The sequence below is a fragment of the Vespa crabro genome, chromosome 8, assembly GCF_910589235.1.
Source record: "Vespa crabro chromosome 8, iyVesCrab1.2, whole genome shotgun sequence".
Classification (NCBI taxonomy): Eukaryota; Metazoa; Arthropoda; class Insecta; order Hymenoptera; family Vespidae; genus Vespa; species Vespa crabro.
In genome coordinates, this window is record NC_060962.1 from 6,746,732 (window position 1) to 6,756,731 (window position 10,000).

General features: G+C 30.7%; 1 long non-coding RNA gene across 4 annotated transcripts in view; it reads left to right on the forward strand.

Moving 5' to 3' along the window:
• The first annotated feature begins 6,518 nt into the window (after positions 1 to 6,518).
• The window catches only part of LOC124426240, an 18,819-nt gene continuing 15,337 nt past the window's right edge, over positions 6,519 to 10,000 (forward strand). For 2 of the 4 annotated variants that reach the window (XR_006942682.1, XR_006942679.1), the window contains exons 1-4: positions 6,519 to 7,496; positions 7,855 to 8,084; positions 8,834 to 9,276; positions 9,644 to 9,781. This is a non-coding gene — a long non-coding RNA (uncharacterized LOC124426240). The remainder of the gene's footprint in view (positions 7,497 to 7,854; positions 8,085 to 8,833; positions 9,277 to 9,643; positions 9,782 to 10,000) is intronic. The other 2 variants (XR_006942681.1, XR_006942680.1) reach the window with 2 other exon arrangements.

Genomic DNA, 10,000 nt, shown 5'->3' on the forward strand with positions numbered 1-10,000 from the left:
TTTCCGCTCAGAACTAATTCAATGATCAGAACGATGATGAATCTTCCTCTCTTTGTCTTTCACTATTTTTTTGTTTGCTCTCTGTCTCTTTTCGTCTCATTCACTGAATCATTCACTTGTTCTCTCTCTCTCTCTCTCTCCGTCTCTCTCTCTCTCTCTCTCTCTCTCTCTTTCTGCACATACGTAGGAATTAACAAGATTGCTTCGTTTTTCAAACGAGAAGAAGAAAAAAAGTTTTCTTTTTTTTTCAATCAATCAACATTTTGATCGAACGATACTCTTTATTCTTTACCTTTATTATGGATCTTTGTTCGTGGAAAAATTTTATTTTTACTTTTTCTTTTTTTTTTTTTTTTTTTGTTTTAATCTATAATATTTTTCATCTTTCAATTCAAACTAATTTAATGATTAAAATGATCATTCTCTCTCTCTCTCTCTCTCTCTCTCTCTCTCTCTCTCTCTCTCTCCTCCTTCTCTATCTTTCTATGTATAGAAATTTGCAAGGTTGCTTTGCTTTTTGAAATGGAAAAAAAAATTTTTTCTCTTTTTCTTTTCTTCGTTCGCTCAACATTTTGATCGAACAATAGTTTAATGGAATTTCTTTCGTCCTTTTTTTTTATAAACCTTTTTTTTTTAACCCGAGTTAATTTGATAATTGGAATGATGACCTTCTCTCTCTCTCTCTCTCTCTATTTCCTTCTATCTCTTTCTATCTCTCTCTTTATATATCTCCGTCGACATAAGTTTCTTGAATATTTGTTTGTCTCTTAAATAATCCTAAAGAATCATAAATCTTTTTCAAATCCGGTTAGCCTTGACTATCTACGACTTTTCGTATTTTATGAAGACAAAATATGAACTAAGTACAGAGTCCTGGCGAATATTTCTTTCTCTCTCACTCTCACTCTCTCTCTCTCTCTCTCTCTCTCTGTTTCTTTTTCTTTCCGTCTGTCTTTCTGTATTTGTATTTTTCGAAAAATATGCGTATATGTTGCAAAGTATACATAGAATATATCTGAGTATATTGGAATAATATTTTCCAAGCTATATACAACCTTCCGACATTTTTGTCCTACCTCCTCTCGTCTTTATCTTCTCTCTCTCTCTCTCTCTCTCTCTTGCTCTCTCTCTCTCTCTCTCTCTCTCTCTCTCTCTCTCTCTTTCTCATCTCGTCTCGTCTCGTCTCGTCTCGTCTCGTCTTGTCTCGTCTCCCCTTGAATACCAAGATAACTCTTCGTACTGCATTCGTATTTACAGTTAGATCTTCTGTCTTTCTCCTTCGCACATCGTTGATTCCAACTACACGTACTTCTCTAAAGAGGATTAACGTAATCGATTGTCTACACTTGTATAGACCTTTTCTTTCGAATTTATTGATAAATTCATAATTTAATATTATATATAATTTAATAGTTGTAGCATTATTTATATCAGTGTAATTATATTATTCTAATAATGAGTATATTAATATAGTATATTATAATTAATATAATAATTATACTGTATTGTATTAAAAAATTATAGTATTCTAAAAAAAAAAATATATATATATATATATATATAAAATTTATGTAGGTATATATACTGTAATATATATTATACTTACAATTTAGTACAGTATAGTATGTTTTACGTATAAAAATATGATTTCTAATTTTTCATAGTAATTTCTATCTATATAAAAATTCAAATTTTACTTGTACTATTATAATTACATTGCATTATATTATAAATAGTACTTCGAAGATATCAAACACCTTGGATACGAGGTTACAATTTATATATTTTGCAATTTATATATAATAAGATGAAATAAAATTTACGAAGTATATATACTTACATTACCATGCATGTATATATATATATGTAAGTAATATTTCAAGAAATACATAAACGAAAAGAACAATCGAAATGATAAAAATTTGATTACAATTAATTGATTAATTGACATCTTTTATTACGTCAATAAAAGGAAGAAAACAAGAGTAAACAAAAAAGAATTGGCGATATAATTGAGAGAAGGAAGGAAAAAGAAAACGAAACAGAAAGAAAAGAAAAGAAAAACATACGGGGGAAAATCGATCAGACCGATGTAAAATCTAACGTAAAAATTCAAATATCGGCTAATTTTGTGCAATTTACGTTGAGGGAGTCTATGTATAAAAAAAAAAAAAAAAAAAAAAAGAAACATTGTAAAAAATTTGGAAGATCGAAAAAATTTTTAAACTTATCGCTCACAAAACACAAAAATCTACTTTACGACATTTCTATATTCTGAGTCATCGACCAAAGACTCAGAACACACTTACGTTCCGAATCTACGACTATTTCGACGATTTCAAGGAGTTCCTAAAATTAGGCGAGAGCAGCTTTTACGTGCAATTAGATAATTCCCTGTGTCTCCATTCTCTTCGTAGGGAACAATACACTCTCGTTTCAAAGAGAAAAAGAGAGAGAGAGAGAGAGAGAGAGAAAGAGAGAGGGAGAGAGAACTTCGTCGAAAGGCGAACTCTCTCGAGTGCATGGCCACTCGGTCGGTCGTTTGCTTTCAAAATTACCCGCATTTTTTTCTTCCTTTCCTTCCTCCATCTTTGCATAAAGTATTCAGAATCCTAAAATTTTCTCTAATTAATTTTTCATATATTTTTGTTTTGTTTCTTTTTCCTCTTCTTTTTTCTTTTTTCCTTTTTCTTTTCTCTTCTTTTTTATTATTATTATTATTATTATTATTATTATTATTATTATTATTATTATTATTATTATTATTATTATTATTATTATTACTATTATTATTATTATTATTATTATTATTATTATGATTATTATTCCTATATTTTCAAGATTTTCATTAAAATCACAAAAATCTATAATATATTCATTTTGTTTTCTTGCTAATAACATTTAACAACTGTGCAATCTTTATATATATATATATATATATATATATATATATATATATGTGTGTGTGTGTGTGTGTGTGTGTGTGTGTGTGTGTGTGTGTGTAAATTAATAAAATAAAATATATGTACGTTTGTTCGTTAAAATATTTTCGTTAAAATATTATATTATCGATTATGAATTTTTTTTCTTCATAAAATTCAAAATATTATAATAAAATTGTCAATGTCCTTGAATAAAACGAATGCGTTACCATGAACCTTAAACTTTCTCTCTCTCTCTCTCTCTCTTTCTTTCTCTCTCTCTCTCTCTTTCTCTCTGTCACTATATTTTTAATTCAATCTTTTTCTATCTTTTTCTTTCTATTCTATAAAAACATTTTGCTAAACTTTAAGAGAAACTCAGAATATTTTCGTGTACGAACAATTAGGAGAATCGATAGTAAACTATGTGTATATCTCTCTGCAAAATATTAAAGTAAAAAGAATAAGGAAGTAAAGTATAAAAATATAAATATCTTTTATATTAATTATTAAACAAATGTCACGGCCATCTTGTATATACAATGTAAAATATATTTGTATCGTTTCGAGGATAACATTAAAGTGAATTACAAAGAAAGAGAGAGAGAGAGAGAGAGAAGGGTAAAAAAGAAAAGAAAAATAAGAAAGAATGCGTTTGTATGTTTCCGTTTCGAGAACGTAAAAGTTGACATTGCCTCATCGAGATCTTACGACTTTCACTCTTGATCACAAAAGCCACCTGGTACGTCAATGAGTTTATTCACATAGAGAACTTATACCTACCTACCTACCCACCTAACTGCGTTTCCGATTTAAGAATTCATGAATCACGAACGTGAATAAATCTCGCTTACTCGTGCACGATCCTCAATAATTCGGCCTTCTTTTTTTTTTCACATTCTCACGTTAACGAAAATAGACAACTCGTTAATAATCATTTAATAATAATTAATTAAAAATTTTTGTAATTTTTCATTTGCTACTTTTAAATATATTTTTTTCTTATTTTTCTTTCATATATATATATATATATATATATATATATATATATATATATATATGTTTTAATTACATTTTTTTTTAAAGGTATAAATTATCGTAAAATATATTAATTTTTATTTTTAGGTTATGTATATATATATTTTTTTTTTAACGTAAGCAATTGAAGAATATCATAATAAATGTTGGACGTAACATTTATGCCACGCTTGTCACGTTGTCACAATCGAATCGTGAACGAAGTCGACGTAAGAAGGTTGATGATCTTCACGTTAAAGACACGAAGTCTTAGCCTACGTAAGTGTAATTCACGTTCGTGATTCTCACGATGTATCGGAAAGAACGCGATATTAAATACTTATCAGCATGATGATATTCAAATAATTCTTATAATCTATAATCTATTTCGATCGTAACAATACTCACGTACGTACGTAAATAATAATAATAATATATTTCGCAGTTTTTCAAGTTTGTACGATTTCGTCCTCCGACAAAAATTTATTTTTAACCTCCAAACATTTAGGTTAAGTTGTTATTTACGAATCACAACGATCATAACAAGTTTGAAGGAAATTTTAACCAATGATAGTATGTTTTCGTAATTAATTCGTTATCTAATTTATGTTTATGTATATATATATATATATATATATATATACACTTTAGGCCTATAATCGTTTAATAATTTTTCTAAAGATAATCAATTGAGATACATATATATATATATATATATATATATATATATATATGATTAATTAAAAACAGATAAAACATTAATAGTTTCCAACAAATGATCACGATATATACACAAATGTTTCTTAATTTTATCAATAACATTAATAATTAATTATAATCATTCAATATAATTATATTAAAACAAGATAAAAAGAACGCCATAATTATGCTTTCGTAACGATATTATTTGCGTGTGGCACGTACAGTATATGTATATTAAAAAAAACATAAAAAAGAAAAAGAAGGAAATAATCATATATTGAAAGTTTCCCAATTCCATCGATGGATAACATAAAGGGAAACAAAGTGAATAAAAAAGATTAATAAATTAACAAATAACTAAGTTAATAGTTCTATCTGTTTTTGCTAAGCGAAGAGAAGATCACTTGTGTTACAGCATTACTTTCCGAAGAAAGTCGTTTTCCGTTGAACGAATATAGTCGAGTCTGGCCGAACCATCGAACAAATCCGAATGGAGCCGAACTAAGCCGAATTGAACCGAACGCGTGCGCGGAGTCGACACATATCCGTCGTACGAGGTATCGCAAACGTATCATCGTTCGCGCTCTGTGACCTACAAACCTACTTTCCCATCGAATTAAAAGCGAAATCGTTGACTTCTTTAAAGAGAGAGAGAGAGAAAGAGAGAGAGAGAGGGAGAGGGAGAGAGAGGTGGATAGGGTAGGGAGGATAAGGTAGATCGACAGCCGGAAGAACATTGAACGGAGATACAACGCACGTACATATTTATCTATTTATATATCTATGCACGTAAATGGAATATCTATGCGTGTTCGTGTATAGTATCCGTATGTATGATGAAAATTATCGTCTTTTATACACGTAATATATCTCGCGAAAATTTAAAGGGCACATAAAAAGCAAGAAAATCAGGTCGAGATACGTACATAATATGTATATATATATGTATGTATGTATATGTGTATATAGGCGTGACGTAACGACGAAAAGGACGAAACAACGTCGATGTTTCCTCGAGAGAAAGCGTTACATTCATGACACATATATATATATATATATATATATATATTTATATGTATATGTATGTTATGTGTTGGGTATGGAGAGAGAAAGAGAGAGAGAGAGATAGAGAAAGAGACAACGTTTTAGTCTAAAATGATAGAGATCACATTTAGAAATGAGAATTAATTCGCGACATTCTTTTTATTTTGTATTTTTTTTTTTCCTATATTAACAAAAGATATATTAATATATGATAAAGTGTAAATGTGTGCGTGTATATGTATACGTGGGGCTATGTGCTCCGCCATATTTGATTTAACCTTAAAATATTCTGATCTGTTTTCAGGATGAACGGAATGATAGAGAGAGAGAGAGAGAGAGAGAGGGAGAGAGAAAAGAAAAAGAAAGAAAGATAAATGACATTCTAGTTAAAATGGTGGATCTCCTTTAGAGAGAGATAGGAAGAGATAGAGAGAGAGAAAGAGAGAGCTCTTAAATTGCGATATTTTTTTTATTTCGTAACGAACCAGTCTCAATCGCGCGAATATTACTACGGTTGATCGTTTGTATTGTCTCATAAATGGTCAATATAACAGTACTTATCGGATCGGACCATTTATTCTATTGGTTTTACCTCCTAACTCGACCGACCTACTACGTAACGAATTAATATCCCAATGAAATTAACACATCCTGTCATTTATATTTGATAATAATAAAATATAATACTATAAATCTATCTATCTATCTATATATATATATATATATATATATGTATATTTGTATGTATGTATGTATGTATGTATGTAAGAAGGAAAAAAGGAAATAAAAAAATGAGAGCAGAAAGTAAATAAAATGTGAAAGAAGAGATAAAAAACAAAAAGAAAAAAGGAAGAAGAAGAAGAATATAAAACTATACTATATAAAAAATGATATTACAAAAATCATACTACATTATAAAAGTTAATGTCGTTAATAAGAATAAAATTATCGTTTACTATAGGAGCCGAAGGGATTGCGAAGAAGATTTAGGAAGGGCCGATTGTCATTATTTCTTTTCAAAATAATTTCTTTCTTTTTAATCGTTTTAAAAAGGGATGAAAAAAATTAAAAGGACAAAGAGCACGATAAAGTAAAATTTCATAATGCCCATGTGTGCGTATGTGTGTGGTGTTTCTTTTTTTCTTTTTTCCTTTTTTTTTTTTTTTAAGTAACAAAAAGGAGAAAAAATGAAAAAAAGAAAAGAAAAAGATGAATTCTTCTTTCAGACACTCCTTAGATTAAAACTCGATAAGATTTCAATTTTTTTCCCCCTCTCTCTTCTTTTCTCTTCCCATCTCCTCCTCCCTCTCCCTCTCTCTCTCTCCCTCTCTCTCTCTCTCTCTCTCTCTCTCTCGAGTCTTCTGGGGTAGACGGACGACCTTGCTCCGTAAATGGATCGCGGGGAACGGATGGGCCGGCCAAGTGCCATTAAACTGTTACTTAAAGGTTAATGAGTAGGATACGCGCTCGTCGTCGTCGTTAAATCGTATTTATGGAATTCTTTTTAAAGAGTATACTTATATGTGTATGTATATATATATATATACATGTATAGGTAGATTTTATGTAGGTGTGCGAGAGTGTAATATACTTGTTTAAAAAAAAGTAAAGAGAAAAAGAGTGAACTGTGAAGAAATAAAAGGGAAAGAATAAATAAAAAAAAAAAATAAATAAATAAATAAATAAAAAAAGAAGGATAAAAAGGTGGACTGCGTATAGATGAAAATCGATGCGAGAGTATTATAAGACAAGAGATGGGGATGATGACCTCTTAATAATCTATTAGTAATTATTTCATTTCGATCAGAAAAGGTATCATCTATCACCTGGCGACCTGCTTTTTTTTTGTTTTCTTTGTTTTGTTATATATATATATATATTTTCTATTACTACATTCTTTGGCGCAGGATCAAAAAAGAAAAAAAAAGAAAAGAGGACGAGGGATATATATATATACATACATACATACATATATATATATATATATATATATATATATATATATATATGAGACATAAATATGTACACATAAAATATAGATATAACAATTTCAAACAAAATTCTTTTGCCGAGGATCATTAATAACTCTGACGATTATTATATCGTTTGTCATTATCGAAAATATTAATCGAAAGAGAAACATGTCGACGGTGTTACATTGAATTTACAGGATTTCGGAATATCGTGAGTTTAGCTTGAGAGATTAGAGAAAGCCCGGCATTGATGTTAGTGGTGATGGTATAGTGATAGTGGTGGTCTAGTAGTGTAATTGTGTAGTGATAGTAATAGTAGTGGTAGTAGTGACAGTAGTAATGGTGGTAGTAGTAGTGGTGGTAGTGTCTAGGAGAACGGTCGATGCAATTACGATGGTACTAATCTGTTACATTGGCGTAACTAACGGTAAGTACGCCCGGATCGCTTCGGCAAAGGCAGGACGTACTACATATATATATATATATATATATATATATATATATATATATATATCATATATGCATACATACGTAGATAGATAGCTACAAAGGCAACCATAAAGCGAGAGGGAGTGAATAAGAATGAGCGAACGAGAAAGAGAGAATGTGTGAGTGTGTGAGTGTGTGAGAAAAAGAGAGAGAGTGTAGAGTGTAAGAGTGTGAGAAAGAAGTAGTGGGGAGAGGAGATTTCACGCTTGTCGCGGTTTCCGAGCGCTGGCGCACCGACATACCAGCGCACAGCTGACGCGACGAATGCCCGTTCCTCGCTTAACTCTGTTTTGTGAGTCACCAAAAAAAGCGTCCCTGTTTCTTTCGATCGTTTTCTCTACCAAACGTTTCTCTACCTTCCTAATATTTTATATTTTCGATCATATTATCCTAATTAAAAGCGTCCTACGACGTTCGCACTATTATAGATAGAACCTATGATTTGTTCGATGATACATATATCTATAAAAATTTCTATTCCATATTATATAACCTAATATTTGCGAAATTTCATATGTACGATTCGTTTGTGGAATTGCATAAAATTAATAGATAATATATATAAGTACGAAGTGAATAAGAAAATATTTAAGAAAAGTCACGAGGAAAAAATAAAATAATAAAATGTAAAGAAAATTTATTATTTGAAAAGGAATGAGAAGATTTAAAAGAAAGATGATGATATAGGATATAGTTATCGTTCGGACGACGCACCGACGTACTTGAGAGCGAGAGAGAGAATGAGAGGGAGAGAGAAAGGTTGCCTTGCGAAGAAGGAGGCGGGGCATTACGAACGAACGAACGAACGAACGAACGAACGGACGGACGGACGAACATCGCCGAAGTTTTACGACGGCTTACGACGGCTTACGACGCTTTCCGAAGAGGTCAAACGCACGACGACGACGACGACGCGAAAACGACCGAGGCAACGACCTTGACTCCTTTCGACTGACGTTCTTAGGACCTAGGCAGCCACGAAGAGAGCACTCTCCAACTTGTGTTGTACATATATGTATATATATATGTGTAATATATATATATATATAATATATATGCGAACACTACCGTTTCTTTTCTATCGGCCAACCCATCGAATTTCACTTTTCGATCGCAACGTCTCTTACTACGTACGTTCTTTATTTCTTTTTCGTGTCTTTTTCGATACGATTTCGACATTTCTTTCTTTTTCTTTATACTTTTTCCTTTTCTTTTGTAAGAAATAATCGTTCGTTCGTTGTTGGTTGATGATCGACGATTATTTTATCGAGATTAGGAAAGATATTTCTTTACGAAGTAGTAATGTTAGTAATTTAATAATTTTGAGGTTAGAGGAACTATTTTCTTTTTACAATTAATCTTATATATACATATATATATGTATATATATATATATATATATATACATATATAGTTAAATATCTTTCGTTTCGAAAGTACGAAAACCGTATTATCGTATCAATTAATTAATTAGTGTTTCTTTTTTATTGTTCTTAGATGATGGAGATAAGAGTCAATTAAACTTGGCAGTGATTGGCAAAGACCGAGAGTTAAGATCCTGGGTATGAATCATTCGTAAAGCTCGTAACGGTATTCGTGGACTCGCTGCAGAGATCTTCGGGAGCATGTTTCAAAGTAAGACTAATTTGAGTAGTCGAGAGGGGTAATACGGATTAATGGCGGTTTAATTAACTCATCCGACTTTTTCTCTTTCTTTCTTTCTTTTTCTTCTTTTTTTTTTCATTCTCTCTCTCTCTCTCTCTCTCTCTCTCTCTCAGTGTGTCTATCTCTTTGTCTCTCTCTCTGTTTGCAAAGAAATATTTCGTAACTATTATAGCCGTTCTTAATTTTAAA